General features: G+C 39.3%; 1 protein-coding gene across 2 annotated transcripts in view; it reads left to right on the top strand.

The window, feature by feature from the left end:
- The window catches only part of LOC102479715 (notch receptor 2), a 187,186-nt gene that overhangs the window by 60,233 nt on the left and 105,436 nt on the right, over positions 1–21,517 (top strand). The gene's annotated exons all lie outside the window — the stretch shown is intronic.

Below are 21,517 nucleotides of genomic sequence, written 5' to 3'. Positions count from 1 at the left end.
TAAAATAATATTTAATAATATGAAATTTCTTTTTCTTCACTTTTATGGGATGTAGTTTTTCTTTGCTGTGGTGGAGCTACTTGCTTGATAATCATTTTAAGTGCGCTTATTCAACACATTTTGTTTCTTTTCTGGATAGTAATTAAATATCATAAATATAATTATGATTTTTTTTTCCAGTAAAGTTCATCCTGACACCAGGATATAAGTTCTTTGATGATATAAACAGCATATTTTTTCCCAAGTCAGAAGCAGTTTTCTTCACCAAAGTGAAAATATTTTAAATTGTGATGACAGCAAAGTTTAATACTAGGTTGTTTGGATTGGAATAAAGATGACATTGGAGATGAAAGTTTTTATGTAACTGATTATGGACTGCTTGTTTAGTTTTTCTAGCTGGAAAAAAACATGTGCACATTCTTCTCTTTGAATGGAAATGCAGCTGGAGATAGTAAAGGAGGGAACTTAATACCTCAGCATTGGCCACTGAAATCTTGTTTGGTCTCTTTGTGGTATCTGCTGCCTTACTGGCTCGCTTCATTCTTTCTTGCAGCTCCCTGTGGCAGTTGGCCCATTAATTGTGACCACTTATTGACATGTTTGCTTCTCCCACTGGTTTGTCCTCATTTTTGTATAGTTAAGGCATAGTACAGTGCCCAATGTGTAGTGGTTGTTCAATGATGTGTTTCTTGAATTAGAAGATGCTCAGTAGATCATTGTTCACGTTTCTCTTATCTGTGTATCTTAAATGAGAAGACATTGGTTCTCACTTTTTGGAATTTTATTTGCTTCGGTAGCATTCAGGTTGGTAGTACCAGAGAAGAAAGTTAGTTCTATTTAGAGATCACTTAATGACACTTTAGTGACTGGTGTAGGGAGAATTTAAAATAGGTTCTACATGTTGGCCTATAAACTTTTGGTCTGATACAGGGAGAGGGAATCTAGGAGAGACCAATCTCTGAGCACTTCCCGGGAGAGGATACTAAAGGTCACTTTTTTCAGATTTTGTGGATTTCTAGTTTCAAACTCTCCAACAACGGTCAAGTTGCTCTCATTTTCTGAAAGAAATACTGTTGGGTGGGACCAGTAGATGGTGTAATGTTTACATCTCTGGACTCTCACATAGTTGACCATGGTTTGGGTCCCAGGCCCAGCAGCTTAATACACTGGGCACATGTGTGTGCATGCCCAAGACCCCAAGAAGAGAATGGAGGAGAAGGCATTTTGGCATGGCCATCCCCCCTGGGGGGGTGATTTCTCACTTTCTGTCTCTCTGTCTCTCCCTGTCTCTCTGGCAAGCGCACACTTTTGGCCTGTAGCATAAGTTTCTCTTAAAAAATAAAGAAAAGGGACCAGCAGTTAGCGTAATGGCTATGTCGCTGGACTCCCACATAGTCGACCACAGTTCAAGTACCGGACCCGGTGGCTTAAACTCACGCTGGATGTGTGTGTGTGCGTGCCCAAGATCTCGAGAGGAGAATGGAGGAGAAGGGATTGCGACATGACCATCCCCCCTGGGGGGTGATTTCTCGCTTTCTGTCTCTCTGTTTCTCTCTGTCTGTCTGGCGAGCACACACGCCCTATACCAAAAACCTCTCCAAAAAAGAAAAAAAATAATAAGGAAAAGAAGTACTGTTGGAGGAGGGCAGGAACTCACTCTCTGGCTGACGAAAATGACGCTGCCTAAGTTCTGTCCTTGGATTCTTGTTCATCGTTGATGGTGGATGCGAATGGATGTGCTCTGGGTGGATCCCTTAGATGTCCTCCAACCTGTTGTGAAAGAAACAAACTCCTTAAGAAAGGGAAAGTAAGAAGAAAAAGAATTGGTTGCGCCTCTGGGAGAGCACTTGGAACAAGTCTTAGAAAAAGAGAGTGTTCCCCTGCCTCAATAAAAGTAATATTAGCATCTTTTGGGGTTGGAGGGTCAAATAAGTGAACAGAGAAGGAAGAACAGTGTCAAGGAAGCTGAGGCAGTCGTTCCTACAATGCCGTGCCTATATCCACAGAATTTTAAGCAAAAATAATGCCTACTCAGCACCCCTTTCAGTATATCGTCACCAACCTCTCTCTTTTCCCTGGGGAAAGAGGTAATCCATCTTGTTCAGTAAATATTATTTTCACAAAATAGTAAATAAATATTAAAACACTTAGGAGGTTTATAAAAATTATATCAGTCATGCAGGGCATGTGATTATCTTTTCATTCATGAGAATGCTTAGTGGATTAAGGAAAGAACACTGAAGCCAAATCACTTCTTTGGGGGTGGTGGGAACGAGTGGCACATGTTTTAAAGTAGAAGGTATCTATCTGTGTAGAGAACATTATGCTACTGATTCAGCTAAAATGTAATGATTGTTTATAGAAATTACAGAAATCCTTGATAAGATCACATTAACAGATGAGGATAAGTCCTTTTAAAGATTAGTTTTGTACACAGCTCAACAGTTTTTTTCTCACTGTTAAGAGCCTACGTATCCTATCTGTGATTAGATTGTTGCCTGACAAGGAGAACCTGTGTAATCTTGCATAAAACTCAATTATTGCTGCTAAATAGTTGCTGTCAGATCTTAATAAAGCCCTCTCACTATAGAGAGATAAGATATTTTGTTCTTGCCATTGTCCTGCTGGAAGGCGTACATATATAATTAAGTTTGAATGTCATTAATCACTTTCAGGTTGTTTGCACCAGGCTTTCATGTACACACCATTCCAAATCCCAATTTGATTAAAAATCATGGGCAACTTAAGTGCACTGGGATTCTGGGGGTAGGTGAGGTCATACTTTGTACAATTTACAAAATAAGCATTTTAAGGACATAGTTATCATAGTTGTTTAAAAGTTCTTGTCTGCCAAATCTTAACGTCTGGGGTGTCTGTGGGTGTGTTTCTTCCAGCTGCTCTAACTGTGAGTACAATTTTCCTTTACTTCACCTGTGAGGTGGTTTTTAATGGTTTACTGGACATTGTGGGCAGTGCAATTTATAGCTTTATTTTACACTAAAGAATGCTGAATGTTGTCCCGGTAGGCAGTTGCATTCTTGGACATATCACCATGATCCTTGGAGGCCTGGTCGTGGCTTTGTCAGAGTGGTCTACTTCTGTTTTGCTCTTAGTCCAATGATAAAAATCTTATTCCTGTAATATGGTCCTTATTCCCAAGATAGGACCTTTCAGGGAGTTCAGCAGAAAGTGGGAGGGGTTTTCCAAACCCTGGGGTGTTTATTAAGCCCCTCTAACTTGGCAGCGTGGAATAGAAACCTCTGTCTCCCTAGCAGCAGGAGCCTTCCAGCCCTGGCTTTCTCTGGGGTTCCTGACTCTCATCTTGTTCATGCATGGTCAGAAACCATTTAAAGATGTGAGCAGAGCTGTATGCCCACTTTATGGCTCTCAACTCTGTGGTTCCTGCTGCTTTGACAGCTCCAGCACCCCTGACTTTTCAGCCCAGTAAGACTTCTGTTTTCTGCTTCTACTTTCTTCCTCTATGTTGCATGGACCTGGGGAGTACTTTCAGGGGGAAAGCTGTATAAATGTGAGTTTCACATAGTTTGCTTCCCCTTTTGGGGGGCTCATATTCTTTTTAGTGTCTGCCTGACTTTGGTTGCTCTCTGATGTCTCTGGTATTTGTCCAGAGTTTTTAATTGTTATAAGCAAGAGGGCTGGTCCGATATAAGTTACTCACCCATTATTTTTTTAAGGAATTATTCATTTTATTTTATTTATTATCATCATTCTATTTAATTTGACCAGAAAGAGATAGAGAGAAAAAGAGAGAGAGAGAGAGACAGAGAAAGATTAAGCGAGAAAGCAAGCTGCTAAATGCAGGACTCAAACCATGGTAGGCCATGTGAGAGTCCAGCGCCTTAACCACCATGCCACCTGCCAGTCCTAGACCATTCTTTTTTTATGATAAAAATTGGAATTATAAAGGGGTCTTCCAGAACTTCCTATGTACCATTCAGAAGGTGTCTACGTCAGGAAGCTGCCATGAGTTATATTGGTTACTGTGGATGAATGCTTGCACTTAAGAATCCTGTTTTTTGCCAAAGTGCCTATCCAAAAACTACATTTTAAAGTGAGTCATTATAAATATAAAATACTATAACACAACTTTGTGTTACATTGTAACTATTATAAAATGTGTTTGCTACTGTAGTAAACATTAAGAACTAACACTAAACATTAAACATTGAGAACTAACAATTTTCCTTGCCAGGATTAGGGATTAATGTTTGTGGTCCAGGCCTCCTAAATCCATCCAGGAAAACAGGAGCCATTTCCTTCATTGTTCTCTTGATGCATTTCTGTGTAGTAAGTAGAGAATAGAAACACCTAGAATCTCTGAGAACCCCGCTTATGGTGGAGGATGCATTGTTGATACTTGTATTGTGGTGATGTTACCGCAGAAAGGCATTTTCAAAAGTCATGGCTGACTCAACATTTTCCCTTTTCATGCCCTCTTTTTTTCCCCTGAAACTTTTTTTTTTATTAATTAATTTACATTCATTCCCTAAGCATCGTCACAGCATACAAAATGCGATTTCCCATCCAGGATATTCTTCATAGTGCCTTAATCATGCATGGTATTGTCAATAATTTTCCATTTCTAGCTATATATATATTTATCCCTGCTGCATGGGGGCAGTGCTGGATCAAAGAAAGACACAAGGAAAATATCAGCCATTAAATTATTTTCTTTTTTCTCTGTAGAAATTAGTTTTGCCAGCCTGTTTCTCCCAACTGGGTTGGCCTGTTTTTAGCCAAATGTTTGGAAGATGCTAGCAGAAACCTGGCCACTCTTTCATAGTTCTTTTATCTTTTTTTGAAGTTTATTTCTTCTTAAAAGAGAGAGAGAAGCACCCCCAACAGAGTCTTCATGTTACAGTCCACCCCTAGCCTCAGCCAGCTAGGACTATGGGCATACTTGCACCTGTTGAGGGAGACCTCTGGATGCAAACCTGCAACTTTGCTTTGTGCCTCTGTGTTGTCTGTTGTTGTGTTACTGCTATACCACTGTGGCTGACCTCATCGTTCTTTTATCTTTCTAACTGAAAACAAAGACTGCATTCTATCGGCTCATTAAATACCTTTCACAAAGTAATCTTTTTTTTTTAATCTGAATGTGATGCTTAAGGATATATTAATTCGGGACCAGCAGTTGGCATAATAGCTATGTTGCTGGACTCCCACATAGTCAGCCATGGTTCGAGTCCCGGACCCGGTGGCTTAAACTCACACCGGGCGTGTATATGTGCATGCCCAAGATCCCAAGAGGAGAATGGAAGAGACGGGATTGCAGTGTGGCCATCCCCCCTGGGGGGTGATTTCTTGCTTTCTGTTTCTCTCTCTGTCTTTCTGGAGAGCGCATGCACCCTATAACAAAAGCCTCTCCAAAAAAAAAAAGAAAAAGGATATATTAACTCAAAAGTTATTTCTTGAATGTTTTTAATGTCTACCATATAAGCATAACAGAGAAATCAAGTCTGTGGTAACAATTGTAGTCAATCTATATTCTATCAGATTATTTTAGAAAGTCATAAATAATTACCAATTCATTAACCTGTACTTCTTACAGAAGTTCAAAGTAAGTTTTACTAAAGTCAGTTATGCGGGCCAGCAAGTGGCTTGGTGGTTAAGAGTGCTGGACTCCCACATGGTCAATCATGGTTTAAGTCTTGGACCTGGTGGCTTGCTTTCTCACTTCCTCTGTCTCTATCACTCACTATTGGCTCATTAAAATTAAAATAAACAAATAAATAAATAAACTTTAAAAAAAAAAGTCAGGTATGAAGTAACTGACTATTATGTGTTCTGTGCAGGAACCACCAGTGAATGGCAAGGCTGAGACTATGGTGAAATTATCAACATTTCAACTTTTGAGAATTGGCATTACTGATTTTTTTTCTTTAGCCTTAAACTCCTGTATGGTTCAGGCTGGCCCTGATAAATATCAATAGATTAAGGTATCTGGAAGAGCCTTTCCTTGTGATACGGGTTTTTAAGTCAGGTAGACTTGAGTTTGAGTTCTAATAATAATTCTGTTAGCCATCAGATCTTTGGCATGTTAAATACGGTAAAACTAGCTAACACTTATTAATCACTTATATGCCAGAGTTTATCCTCAATTAAGCTTTTTATATGCATTATGTTAGTCCCTGTATGAGGTAGTGTTAATATGTTAATATCCCTGTTTTACTGTTGTGTATACTGAAGCTCAGAGAAGTTAAATAATTTGCCTAATATCACATAACTCTTTCTTTGGAAAGAGTTATTTATTTTATTTGTTATGGTTATTATTATTATTTTTAATTTGACCAGAGACAGGAAGAGGGAGAAAGGGAAAGTGAGAAAGCAAGCCTCCCAGTCTGAGACTTGAACTGCGGTCGTCGGCCTTGTGGGAGTCTAGAACCTTAACCACTATACTACCTGCTGGCCCCAGATCACATAACTCTCAAGCTAACCTAAGATGTACTCTTGAAAAATGTGTTATCCTGAGTCTCAATTTGACTATCAAAAATTGCCTATTGAGTTGTTGGAAAAGTTACGATGCACTTTGTGTAGAAAAATACGCAAATATGTAAGAGTACTAGTTCAAACAAGACCTTCTGAAAAAGAAGTGTAGAACATTTGAAAGTTTATGCAAAGTGACTTTTAAAAGGAATATATTTAAAACTCTGCTTTATATGGGTAGCCCCGGATTCCACACATAACACTAGAACAGGTAGCCTGAATGGATGCGGGCCAGTCTTGGCTAATGCTGCATTTCTGAGAAATGGCCTCTGTCTCGGAAGCTCAGAGCAGTTACTATAGACAAAGCAGAGGAAGAGGGCAGTGAAGATGGGGAGGACATTGTCTGTGAAAGTGCTCAAGTGCTCTTCAGTAAAGTAAATTGAAAAAACATAAAACTTCTTCCTTCTTTTTCCTAGTGGAAGAAAGAGCAAGTCCAGGCTGATCTTATGCAGCTGTAAAATTAAGGAAAGTTAAATTGAACAACTTTTGATAAGTGTTGCTGCCAGCACTAAAGTCAGCTACAGATGGCACATGCTTCTGTCCTGTGAGGGCCTTTTGTCCTGTGAGGGCCTTCCTGGTCTTTATTACTTGAGACCTGTACCTCTTTTTTTTTCTCCTTATGTGTTTTTTTTTTTTTCTTCTTTTCTTTTTCTTTTTTTTTTTTTTGGCCATAGGGTGTGTGTGCTTGCCAGAGAGAGACAGAGATGATGGAGGGAAACACTGCAGTCTCCTCTCCATTCTCCTTTCAGGGTTTTGGGCACCCATGCACATGTGCTCAGTGTGATTTTTAAGCTACTGGATCAGAGTTCAGACCACGGTTAGCCATGCGGGAGTCTAGGGCCTTAACCACTATGCCGCCTGCTGGACCCAAGGGACCTGGACACTTTCAAAGTGCCATTCCTTAATGATTCTTACTATTACTGGGTCTTCGGGAGAGTCATGATACATTTTGCATAGACAAGCATGTCATGGCTCTTCTGACAACCTAATATATTTACATTGATGTCCTTTAAAAGTCCTTTAACAAATATGTTAAGTAATCCTGAGGATCTCTCATAAACTAAAGTCCTGATTGCTAGCTTTTTATGAACACATAGCAACAGAATTCTCATATTCTTTTAAACTAATCTCTATTCTTTAGGTTGGTACCTTTATCTATTTCAGTGTTCAGTAGAGGAAGAGGAAAAAGTACTTCTTGGGCCCTGCCTGAATCCTTTTGCCCATTTTGGGTAATTGCCAATAAGTTAAATCAACTAATTTTGGCCCACAAACCTGGCATTAATTAATGTGAGTTCTCCTAGGCTTCTTTCAACACACTCTCCAGGTTAACCATAATCCTATGTGAAATTTCTTTGTTCTTGCTCAATTGTAGCTTGTCAGCACCATTAATTTCATGTAGAAATTATTTTTTTCTTGTGCCTGAACAGAATGAAAAATACTTTTCTTTCAGATTTAATCTTAATTAAATCCTTCATTTTAATTTTGTCTGTATCTTCTCTTACTCAAAGCTAGCAAAGGAGTGGGGGACTTATGAAAATATGATAAAAATGTATTTATCGGGCCAGCTGCATGGCTGGGGGTTGAGGGAGCCACATCTCACATGACTGACTACATGATTTATGTCCTGGCTTGAGAAACTTGATGGACACGTGTGCACGCACTCATGTCCCAGAGTCCCAACTGGATGGAGAGATGCAGGAGAGGAGATGATGACGTGGCTGCTTCCCCCTCTCCTTCTCTCCCTGACCCTCTCTGGTGAGTATATGCACCTCTGACTTTAAAAAAAGAAAGAAAGAATCTAAAAATGTTTGAGCAAATTTTTAATTGACAAACTAGCATAAATATTTGGGTATGAGGGGGCCATCAGATGGCACAGTGGTTACATCACTGGACTCCCACATGGTTGACCACAGTGCAAATCTCATACCTGGTGGCTTCAAAATCATGCCAGGCACGTGTGCATGTATGCCCATGATCCCAAGAGGAGAATGGAGAAGAGGAAATGTGGTGTGGTCATCCTACCTGGGGGAGTGATTTCTCACTTTCTCTCTCACTGTCTCCGTCTCTCTCTCTGGTGAGCGCATGTGCCCTAAGGGAAAAAAAATCTTTAAAAAAAATATGTGGGTATGATGGTGGTTTTTATTAAGCCCTCTTTTTAATTTTAAGTTTATTTATTTCATCCAATAGAGAGAAACAGAGAAAGAGAAAGAGAGAGAGGAAGGGAAAGACAGGTTTTCCTAACAGGGTCTTTATGCCATGATTCACTCCCAGCTTCAGCCAGCCCAGATAATGGGCATACATGAGTGTCAAGCATGTACATCGTGGTCCTGGAACAAATCCTAGGCCTTCCCATGCTGGTCTACTTGAATTACTACTAGGTCATGATCTAGTCTCTAAACTCTCTTCTCATTGTCCAGTAGCTAGGAATCTTATAGGTAGGAATGAATTTTAGTATCTCCTCCACCCTCAGTGGTATGCTGCATGAGAGAGAGAGAGAGAGAAAATACATGTATGCATACACTCATGAATATAGTATGTTTTTTTTTTCATATTTGTCCTAGTTTAGTCTTTCATCCCAATGTAAGGTAAATTAAAATTTTTCTTCTTCAGATTTTCTGCTTCCTATCTATCCTTCACTAGCACATAGTCTTTTGTGTCTAAAAGTGTGTTGCTAATTTATAGACCAATGCCACCAACATTATTAATGCAGTTACCTTCTGCTTAAAATGTTCCTTTCCTAAAGTCTCCTACTTGATCTTTATGAAAAGGCCTTTATGAAAGACGAGTGCAAGCAAAGACCAAGAAAGACATTATTTAAGTGACAGGTGGTATTACTCAGTGAACGCATTCAACTGGAACATTCTATCCAATATTTTCCTTCACATAAATATGAGGAGACGTAGGTGTTAATGAGACAATAATCTGATCAAGATTTATGCAGAATAGTAGCATTAGAGTATTGAATCTCTATGGATTCAGGCCACTTTCTTGCAGTTGCTATTTATTGATGTAATCCTGTTTCCTGAAAGTTAGATCGACTTTGAAGCACTACAGAATTCTCATCATTCAACCTAAAGTTTCGTTTTCGCTCACTAGTTTTTGTTGAGCAGGCTACCGTGGTCATTCATCATGCGAGTATTGTGAATAGACAGAAAAGCAAAATAGGCCTATGTTACCTGACCTCCTGATTCGCGAGTATCCATACTTGGGAAGTGTCTGCTAATGGATGCAGTGTTTCTCCTGCCTAAGACATGGTGACAGTCTTTCTGTCTTGTTTGGGAGACAAGGCCTACGCATGTAGTGGCACAGAAGAGGAACATTCCAAAGAGTCAGACACGGGAACAGCTACTATGGGATGGAAGATTACATACAATCAGAGCATTTTTGGAAGACCATTTAGGTTCTAACTCTTAACCCTAACTAACTCTTAGCATCTCAGTGGTGCCTTAGGAAATGGACAGATAGGAGAGGAGGAAGGTAAGTGAACTGAAGACCCCAGAGGACTATTGTTTCCTGGAATAATGATTACCAATTTCTTCATCATTTTTCTTAATGATATAGTTTCAGAACTTTTCTACATCTTGGTTTCTTTCTTGTATCTATTCTACTGTTTGTATGAGATTTTACTAAACCAGTATGTGGATTAATCTGGTTCCACAGTGACAGGTAGGTGATTTTTGAAAATGATTCCTTTAGCACATGCTAGCTTGGAAATTTGGAGGTAAAATGCCTAGAGTAAGGAGGAAAGGGAGGACCTGGGAACAATTACCATCCCTCTCCCAAACCTTTTTGGCCTTTACGGTTGATTCTCTTAGTGCTGCCAGGCAGAGCAGCCAGGTAGGCTTGTGGCCATGTTCTGCAAGGGAACTCAGAAGCCAAGACTCTCTAAGGAAAGAGTAGTGGGTTGGGATAGGAAAGTGATAGAAAGACTAAGAACAGAGTCAGGTCATCTTTCATAAACTGCAGAGTGCATTGTCTTAGTTGAGAATTCAGGTGTCTCAGCCTCAGTTCTTTGTCTCCCTTGTCACAGGCCAGATCTGGTTCATTTTATAGATCCAGAGTAAGTAAGCATCTGTGAGCCAAGTGTTTGGTTACCCCAAATTAGCTCATGTCCTTTACTGCTTGTTTCCTCTGATTATATAGTACAAATCCAAACCCTCAATTATCCAGAATAAACCAGGGTTGCCTATTCTGTGTGGAAAACATTGACATTGGTTCTGAGTCTCTTGTTTAGACCATGGTAGTACCTTAGTGATTTAAAAATGTTTTTAAACTTTATTTATTTACTTATTTATTTTAATTTGATCAGAGAGGAATGGATGGAGGGAGGGAGGAAAGGAGGGAGGGGGGAGAGAGAGAGAGAGAGAGAGAAAGTGAGAAAGCAAGCTGCCAGGTGAGGGATTTGAACTGTGGTTGGCCGTGTGGGGAGTCCAGTGCCCTTAACCACCATGCCAGCTGCCAGCCCCGTGCCTTAGCCATTTAATGGCCTGTCCTTTTAAGATTCTGAAATGCGGGTGCTTGTGTAAGCCAGGCACATCTTGAGGGAATATTTACTGTGCAACTTGCCCCTTTGAGACCTCAGTCATCCTGAAAAGTACCTCAGAACCTCCTGGACTCTAACTTTTCTTAGTCTCTTTTGAGTAAAATGTTTGTGGTATCCGATTCTCTCATACTGCTGAAACTCATGGCCTTGAATTTCTGGCTCACTCTTTAAAAATGGACAGAACTTGATTACTAATGAAAAGGTGACTCATTTCCTTCCAGGCAAAGGCTGACACTATCAGAGCTCATCATTAATCTCCATAGAAGCAGACTCTCTAATTATGAGAAATCACTTATTCTTTTTTCAGTTTTATAAGAATTAATGCTAGCATAAACTGGGGAAATGAAGAATATAGGCGTTTATGCTGTGTTGAGAGGATGCATTATGTGATATCTGGATAAAGGTCCAACATGAATTTATTAGGTCATTGGGAGAGTCATGACATATTTTTCTATGCAAAAATGTTTCATGACTTTCCCGACGACCCAATACTTAAATTAGTGATTCCCTGTGAGTTTTAATTTAATGCTTCTCTCCCCGGATCATTTTTTTACACACATACATCAGTCACTTTTGCATTTGTGCAATTTATTAGCAGTTCAGATTCCAAAAAAAGAAATATCTCTCACTGTTCTTTGCTAAAAACAAAACAAAACAAAACAGAAAAAACAGGCTCTCATGTCGACCAGTTGTTTATGGGGAGATGGTATGACCTTTCTGTCCCCTTTCATTCTCCTCATCTTATTTAAATACCTGATTCCTTCCCCTTTGCTTTCTATTTGCTTCATCATGCTTCCTCTGAGGAGTTAACTCATAGTGTGGGTTGAGCAACAGTTCATTTACTTAAGAGTGTGATGAACTGTCTGTGCATTTTCAAGGGTGATAGTAAACATGAGAAGGATGCTACGAAAGGGACCCAGGCTCAGTTCTTGCCCCAGGCTGTGCTGCTTGGGGTAGTGCAGTATTCAAGAGACGCTGACCTCTGAGCATTAACCTTCCTTGAGTGGTGCTGCTGAGGGAACTCGAGAGCCAGCACGGTAGAGTCATCTCACTAAGGATATTGAAGGGGCTTTGGAGAGCAGCACCTTTCCCACTCATCTTGTTTTACAGGAGAAAAGCCCGAGGCTTAGTACAGCTAAGTGAATTACTCTGTGTTATATAACTGATGAGAATGTAGGCTGGGACCAAGCTGTTTCTCCAGACCCCATTAGAAAATCTAAGATCTAGCACTATTTCATTCACAGTACTAACCCTCAAAGAATTGATGTAGGTAAACATATATGGGCATAAAAACAGAATTAAAAACCAGGAAGACTTAAGACTTTTGTGAGGTGATTTGAAAGACATCAAAAATTTTAACTCCAGTGGTATAGTTGTATTTTTTTAAGGTTTTATGCAATCAAATGATGTGGAAATTCTTTTGAGTTCCTCATAAAGGAAGTCTATATAAATATCCAAGGGGCCCCTGTAGCAAAAATCTCTTAAAAAATACCCAAGGGGCTATCGAGAATACCTAAGTGGAATCCAACAATTTTAGAGCTAAAGTGAATGTTGAGGATGGTGGTCTAGCATTTGATTTTACTGCACAGGGAAGCAGAGGCTCAGAGGAGTGGTGTCTTGTTTAGAGTTACATAGCTATTGGCAGAGCCAGAGCTAGTGCAGAGGAAGGGTCTGTGGGGAGACATCATGTCAAAAAAGCCTGGGAATATAGTGTCTTAGGTGGGGGATTACAAAAATGGCTAGTTATATTTTTATTCTTATTTAGATTAAAAAACAAACTCATAACTACACACACACACAGATATTTTCAAGGCTGACCTAAAAACATTGCCTAACACTGGGCATGACTTTTGTTTTTATTTTACTTATTTCTTTTATGAGCAGCAGAGACAAACAGAAAGAGAGAGAAAGAGACAACACACCCAACAGGGCTCTGACCTCAGGGTCTTCCCCTAGACTCAGTCAGCCCTGGATCATGGGGTTCTTAGGTCCTCAGATGAGAACCTAGAATACCCCTCCAGGGATCAGCCATGTAGGAATTCATCAGACATGAGTTTGTACTAAAATCAGTAAAAGAAGTGCCTCCTCAGAGTTAGTGTGAAAATATGAGTTACAGTATCTGTTATGGTTTCTGTTGCAATATTGGTTTTTGTTTAGACTTGGGGGATTTTATCCGGAGCGTCAGGACAGATCCAGCCTAGGCTGTTACGGGTTTCAAAGTATCTGTTGTGCTTGTTTCTCCATCCTTTGGTTTTGGGGTCATCATAGTAGATTCTCAGAATGTGTTTATCTTTACTTGGAGTAAACTTGAGTGAGTACTTTGAGCATGTCTGTTGGTACTCGGTTTCTTTGGTATGGAAGGTCACAAACCATTGCAATAGCTAAGATTTTTTTGGATCCCTCTTCCTCCAAGAATGAGTTTTCTCCTCCTTGAGCCATGAACCTGTCTTTTGAGGAAAAGAATCTCTTTTGTCTTGAGCTTACCACATAAGAATTAGACACCATACTTTCCCCCCACATTTCCACCATTTTAATCATCATTTTAATTATGCAGAAGTATGGCAATTGATGGTCATCTTTGACTATTAGACTGCCTTTCTGAAATTAAGCATAGTTCATAATAACTATTCTTCAACTGGCCTGAATTGTAGTAAGCAAAAAGTAACTTCTATTGTAAGCAAGTGTTTTGAAGTCTTTTTGCCCACATACACTTTAATGTTGTTGTGTGCTTAACAGCAGGGGTGAGTAAACTTTTTTTTTGGTAGATGCCAGATAGTGTTTTCGGTTTTACCAGTCATGAGGCAAATCGAAGACCTAATGTAGGTACTTATAGGCTCGTTTAAATACTACTGTTATAAAAAAAAAATGTGAAAGCTAGTTTGGCTCCCAAGCTGGCAATTCAAATCAGGTAGCAGCGGATTTCACCCAGGAAGTTTGCCAGCCATAGGTCAGAGCATAACGGCCATGACATGCTTCGTGTTCTCTCAGACCATGGGTGCAGACTGGAAGAACTATTCTTTCTGGTTATTATTATTTTTTAATGTACAAAAGAAATTCCTAAATCAGAAGTGAGAACAAAGAACAGTATGTGAACCCTCCTGCATCAGTTCTGGCTGGTGCTTCTTTTCTAGTTGAGGCATTCTGTATTGGAGGCCAGAGCCAAAGCCAAGAGCCTATTACATTAAAGAGTGATATTATTAAAATAAATGAAAACATTAGAGTATTTTCTCTGATAACGAATGTTCTCATTGTCATAAAATTAGTAAATGTAGGTTATGAAACTTATCCTTTCTGTGGAAAATTTTCTTGAGTTACTATTCTGACAGTGATGATTTTAATATTGGCTCATCAGGGAAGTCGTGATGCATTTTTGCACAGAAAACTATGTCATGACTTTCCCGACGACCTAATAATTATGTTTGTTCTCAAAAGTTTATAATCTAGGGGGATATAGTAAATCCATTCCAGTTCCAGAAGTGTAGTTGGTGACAGTGCATTGTCTCCAAGCACACGCATCCCGGGTGCTGAGCCTCTCACACGTGTGCTACTCATCACGTGAGCGTCATCCATGTGATGAGAATTTATGGATATTTACTATTGTGTTTGGTATGGAAAGAATGCAAGTGTATGTAAGAATGCTAGTGTATGTATTTATAGCATTGTATTTTTGGAAGAAATAATCTAGATGTATGTCAGTGACAGCTTTCTCATTAGACCTCATTATTTAACTTTGACAGTTTCATTTTGTCCCTGTGGAGGCATAGGCTGATTTCATACAGCAGACTAGGCACTGCTGAACAAATTTCCAAAACAGAACATTCTTTTCTTTTTAAAGAATTATTTTATTTACCTTTATTTATCCATTTATTTGTTTATTTATTTATTTGTTATTGACCAGAGAGGAACAGAGTGACAGAAAGAGAGAGGGAAAATGAGAAAGCAGGCTGCCAGATCCAGGATTCAAACCATGGTTGACCACGTGGGAGTCCAGTGCCCTTAACCACCATGCCACCTGCTGGCCCCTAGAATGTTATTTTCAAGACACATAACTTTGAATATATGCTAATATTTAATTCAACCTATATTGGTGAATATTATAAATAACTCGGTAGTAGGCTAAGAATTACTTAGTATATACCATCTCATTATTTCTCAATCTTTTTATCATTATCACTCCTTGCCTAAAGGAGCATTTTTAAACTTTTTTTTCCCTAATCACTTCTTCTCCCACTGTGCAATTTTAATATCATAGATATATTATATATCTGTTTATCTGTTGTAGCCTTTCGGAAGGTCACAAATCATTGAATGTCTGTAATTTATTTTTGACTGTCAAGAACCAGTTTTCTTCCCCTTGGGCCATCTTTTAAGGGAAAGTAATTTTTTTGTCTTGAAGTAAGGATAGACACTGTTAGCTTTATTTTTTTCTATGATGTTCACAATTTTTATTATCTGTGGTTCTAATTAAGGCCATTTAAATGAGATTTTTTAGTGTTTTAGGGCATTCTGTAATTATGTTTTCCAGTTGTTCATTAAAAAGTTTTGCATACTTGTACATGTGATTACTTTTTGGGGAGAATGATAAATTCAGAATCCACAAAGAAATGCTATACTTTTTTTTTTTTTTACCCTCTTAAAATTTGAAGAAACACGCATTTTTTCCCCCAGCCTATTCTCACTTTCAGGTTTGGTATTATATGAGTTGGGTATGACTGTTTTTAGTCTAGGAATCCTTTCAGACCAAATCATAAGCTTTTGGAAGTGTTACTTTGGGGCACTTTTTTGGACTTCAAAACTTTGAAGGTGATTGTTCACTCACATTGGAGAATGGAAAGTCACCCCCCACACCGACTTTTCTTCCTAGAAGGCTTATTTAATTTTCACTGCTGGTCTCTAAATCTGTCAGCTCATGCTGTTGAGGCCACTTTGAAGATTTTTTTTTTTTTCAAAAAAATAACATACTTGTTTTATGTTTAAATATAAATATATTAAGAAATACCTATCATATAATTAACCTAGATTTGTTTTATTCTTCTTTATTCTGTAAGCACTTCTCTGTTTGTACATAGTTTACTTTTGTTTACGTTCAACATTCTATCACTTAGGGCTCCAGGTCCCTGGTGGTTCATGGAATCATGTTTTATCAAAGACTAATACAAGTGCAAGAGGCAATGAAAACTCTGCATGTTTGTATGTGTGCACATGCATGTACACGCATGCATAAATGCCTCTGTGTGTATGCTGATTAACTTTATATTTTAGGGGAAATGTGATTTAAAAAATCTACTCTGTATGTTGTTGGCCCACTTTGGATGACTTACAAGTAAGAGAGGGTTAAGAAGTAATCTGTATATCAGGAATTTTAAATAGTTTTGAAAGTCCTTTGGGTAAATAGCTCAACCTAGTGATTCCAATCTTTGAGTGTAATTAGAAAATTAGAAAGTCTTTTCTTTTTTTTAGAGGCTTTTGCTATAGGGTGCATGCACTCGCCAGAGAGACAGAGAGACAGAAAGCGAGAAATCATGCCGCAATCCCTTCTCCTCCATTCTCCTCCTGGGATCTTGGGCACGCACACACATGCACCCGGCGTGAGTTTAAGCAACTGGGTCCGGGATTCGAACCATAGTCTACTACATGAGAGTCAGCGACATGGCCATTATGCTAACTGCTGGTCCCTAGAAAGTCTTTTTAAGGTGTAAAGATTACATTGACCCTTACATTTTGCACTTTGGCTTCTGTTAAGAGTATGAGCACCAGGAGACTAGCCAGTGGCATAATGGTTACAGCAGCTCTATTGCATGTGGCCGACCACATGGTTTGAGTAGTAGACCCGGTGGCATACCAGGCACTTGTGTGTACGTGCCCAAAATCCCAGGAAGAGAATAGAGGAAATGGGATTGCGGCATGGCTGCCCCTTCTGGGGTGATGCTCTCTCACTTTCTCTCTCTCTATCAAATTAAATAAATAAATAAATAAATAAATAAATAAGATACTGTGGCTGCTCTTAAACAAAATGAAAAAAAAAAAAGAAAAGAAAAGAAAAGAAAAAAGCACTGTATAATTAATTGAACACATTCTGTATGCCAGTCACTATGCTAGGCCAATACTGGGAAGATGGAGATGAATAATTCTGTATCTAATGGGGAAGACAATCATAATATGAGTTTGCGAGAAAATAAAATTAAAATATGGTTTATTCTAATATGAGTTTTTTTTAATCTGTGCAGTTTTTCATAATATGTATTTTTGTAAACTTGCTTAAGACTTCTCATAAAGGCTCCTGAGTGATAAGATATGTCAGGATTGTGGGGACATAGAGTGGGGATGTCCGGGCTGTTTCTGAGGGAATAACATTTAAGCTGAGGGGTGAGGAATTTTAGGGCTTAACCTCTGAGAAGAATGTGGGGAAAGTGTTTTGGGTTGAGGGAACAGCTTATATGAAGATCTGGAAGTAAAAAGTAGCACACCATTGCATGATCTGGGACCTGAAAAGAGTGGGATCTCACACGAGGGTGATTCTGAAGGAGAGACGATCTTGAGACAATACCATTTCTCTGTGGTTTGAATATAGTGCATAATTTCTACTAAGAATTCTAAAATAATTTTAATATGCCTATATTTAATAACTATAGCTGCATATACACACATTTAAATATGGACAAGACATTATTTAGTAGTTATAGAAAGATTCATAGGGATCATAGACCCCTTAAGATAACTCTGCAACTCACAGCTTGGAAACAACTGGCTTAACTTATTTATTTTTGTCTATTCCTGTAAAGAGCACATTTTGTAAACACCTTTGTCTAGGATGAGTTTGCCATGTTTTCAACACAATAGATATTTTCTCAAGGTCCAGTGAAACATGGTAAGGTACTGATTACGTGCTGGAAGACAGAGGAAAGACCATCTTCTGTTAGAGCAGCAACATGGGCATTTCAGCACCGTTTGTGTGCCCTGGCCCAGTCTTTCAAGCGATGATTGAAGAAACTAGGCGCTCAGCTAGCTTCTGAGTTCTGATAAATGAGCCCAGACTGTAAACGGGAAGATAAGGGTGTTTGCAAAGTTCTTGTGTAAATAAAGCATGGTTTCCCATTGCCTTGGTCACTGATTTCGGTCTCCAGTGAAGATGAGGGTGTGTGAATGAGCAGCTTTGAAGCCTGTACCACTCAGCTTCTTTCTGGTTTGGATTTATTAAAATCAGTGTGTGTCTCTTGCTTTATTAGGATGGGGGGGGGGAGAAAAACCTGAACACAGGCAAACTAAGTGAGGTAGAGTTTCAGAAGATAATTCCCAGCTTCACAACTCCCCGTGAAGTTATTTTCCTGTGGGAAACTTTTAATTTGGAAGCATTCAGCCTAATGTGGGAACCAAGATTAACATTTTCTGAAATACTTCTACCAGAAAAGCAGAAATGTTCTGTCCAGGAAGCTGAATTTACATAGTGGAAAATCGGCTGCCCTGCAGTATTTGGTAGTCTCTGTGCATTAGTTGTGATAAAAAGTTTGTGTGTGTGCATGTGTGTGTGTGTGTGTGCATGTGTGTGTGTGTGTGTGTGTGTGTGTGTGTGAGAAAGCAAGAGAGAGAGAGAGACAGGGAGAAAGAGGGATTGTATATTTGTCTTTGTTTCTTTTACATCAACTGGCAAGGCCCTAGAAAGTGTGTTGTACCACAAACAGCCGGTTTCTGGGCCCTACTCTATAGACTAACACTTTTTTTTAAGTTCTTTTTGTTTTGTATTCTTGCTGAGTAAGCTGTAATGTTTCCTTTTTTTCTTTCTCTTTCTTTCTTCCTTTCTTCCTTCCTTTCTTTCTTTCTTCTTCCTCTCCAACTCCCCCCGTGTGATATAAAGTGTGTGTGTGTGTGTGTGTGTGTGTGTGTGTGTGTGTGTGTGTGTGTGTGTGTGTGTGTGTGTGAGAAAGCAAGAGAGAGAGAGAGACAGGGAGAAAGAGGGATTGTATATTTGTCTTTGTTTCTTTTACATCAACTGGCAAGGCCCTAGAAAGTGTGTTGTACCACAAACAGCCGGTTTCTGGGCCCTACTCTATAGACTAACACTTTTTTTTAAGTTCTTTTTGTTTTGTATTCTTGCTGAGTAAGCTGTAATGTTTCCTTTTTTTCTTTCTCTTTCTTTCTTCCTTTCTTCCTTCCTTTCTTTCTTTCTTCTTCCTCTCCAACTCCCCCCACTCCCAGCCTCCCTGGGGTGGGGGTAGGAGAGTGAGAATGGGAGTGGGAATGGCAAGAAGTCAAGATTACAGAGCTTCTTCCCTTCTTTACCAGGAAGTTAATGACACTCATGCACTTAAAACACACACACACACACACAACGAAATTAGTAATTGGCAAAACTGAGTTGGTTACCTTTATACAGAGTTACAGAATTCAGAAGCTGACAATCTGACCAGACATCAGACTAGAGGCAGTGGGAGGAGGCATAGATGATGTTAGACCAGTAGGTCAAGTCCCTAAATGCCAACCCAGGAGTTGATTCTGTAGGCTCTGGGGCACCTCGAAGTTTGTAGCCAGAGCCCTGGGGATTGAATGTTGTATAGGAACTTTCACTGGTTACACAGCTAGCCATGGCTGTTAGCAATTATTTTTATCTACTTTAACGGGGGAATAGGAGGGGGCAGGAAACTAAGCTGGCATTATGGTCACAGGAAAGAACAGACTGCTTTTCAAACGGCAGACCTTTGTTACTGACTGATGCTTAATTTGGTTTCTGAGTTTTGTTAGTTTTTCCCCTGCCCTTACCTCATTTACCTTAACGACAGTTCCCCCCTCTAGAGCTCAGCGAGGGCAGGCTGCCACTGTGGATTGGGGGGCCAAGAGGCCCAGAGCAAGAAGAAAGTGGGTTGAAAGCAGAGTTCTGTTTAAAGAATTTTCTGCTGGAAAGTAGCCCAGAGGGAGTAAAGAGGAGCTTTAATGAGGAGCAGCTGCAGTGCCGACGCAGCCCACATGAGACATTTTTTTCCCCTTCATTCCACATTCTGTATAGTTTTTTTAAAAATCATGATTTTGAAATTTGTAAAGCACGCCTCTCTTTTTTCTCCTTGTATGTGGTAGGGTTTTGCTTTGTTGTTGTTGTTGTTTGTAATGGCCAAACCCTTGCTACAAACAACCTAAAGACAGACCTTGTGGCAAAGCCGGGGTGCAATTTGGGCTCAGCCTGCCGATACAGAACATTTGGTGGAGAAAACAAGCAGAGAGAACACTGGCTTTTATTTGGAAAAGGGGCTTATTTCCTGCTCGGACTTCAGTCATCTTGGAGCTAACACAAGCTGCTACACTGTTTTAAGCTCTTCTCTAGACGAGTGGTTATTCACTTAGGAAACTTGAAAGCACACATTTTTCTGTCCTGTATTACTAAGGAGACCGATCCTGAACTGCAGCCATTGCCAGATAGACTGGAATTGCTATTCAGATCCCCGCGTCGTTGGTCTATAGAGTGGCTACATGTAAACGAGTCCAGGCTGCTGGTGACATGTGAGCTCTGGGGTCTGGTTTTCATCTGTTTTAGTGAAGGGGACTTCTCGGGTATCCTTTCAAAAGGAATGTTTTCTAGTTGCATTAAGAGGAATCCCTTGTTTTTCTTGTTTCCTCCCCCTTTTGCCCCTTTCACCCATTCCCCATGTGTGTTTGGACAGAAACAATGTAAGAATGGAACTCTTCGCTTCAGAAACCGTAGGCTTTTTAAGAAAAAAAATATATATCTGTACAGACCTGATAAGTATTCATATTTCTTTAAGGAATTATTTAAAAAAAAAAAAGCCTCTCAAAACTTTCCCTGTATTCTCAGCTTCATGTGTGAAATATATTCTTAGAGAGTCATAAAGCTGGAGAAAGGTAGAGACTAGAAGGATGTCACTGAGAGGACTACTGAAGTAATTGAATTCTCTACAGGAGAGATGCATTCATACAGTTTTGGGGAAAGGAAGACAGCATTTAGATTTGTTTGCTTATTTTAAAGAAACTTCTAATATCTACCTTTAGTTCAAAAGGTAGACTATTTTCTGAAGTTTATACTGGGTAACTTAATAAAATTACAGATTTATGAGGAAACTTGGATATTTATCTAGTCATGTTTTAGCCTCTAACCCAGTTCAACTTGAGCAATCTCAAGAAGAGAGTGATTTAAGATCTTGTTTTCAGAATCTTATTTCCCACTTAGAAGGACAGAATATATGGTCATCCCTGTATTGCAGTTGAATTGAGTTTTACAGAGTTGGAAGATCTTCTGCCTCAGGAAACAGGAGTTCCTTGTTTCTGGCTATTCTCACTCTACCCTTTCTACCCATATCCATAATTCTGCTTAGCTTTCTGGAGTGTGAAGGATAATCCTGTACCTCAGAATGACCCTTAGGGTTGATTTGGTTAGTCAGATCACATCACAGAGGGAGTTTTTTTTTTTTTTTTTTTTTTTTTTTTTTTTTTTTTTTCAGGATTATACTTTCGAACACATCTGAG

The sequence above is a fragment of the Tupaia chinensis genome, unplaced genomic scaffold, assembly GCF_000334495.1.
Source record: "Tupaia chinensis unplaced genomic scaffold, TupChi_1.0 Scaffold144247_1, whole genome shotgun sequence".
Lineage (NCBI taxonomy): Eukaryota > Metazoa > Chordata > Mammalia > Scandentia > Tupaiidae > Tupaia > Tupaia belangeri.
The sequence above is the reverse complement of the archived record's forward strand: the minus strand, read 5'-3'. Positions and strand labels throughout refer to the sequence as shown.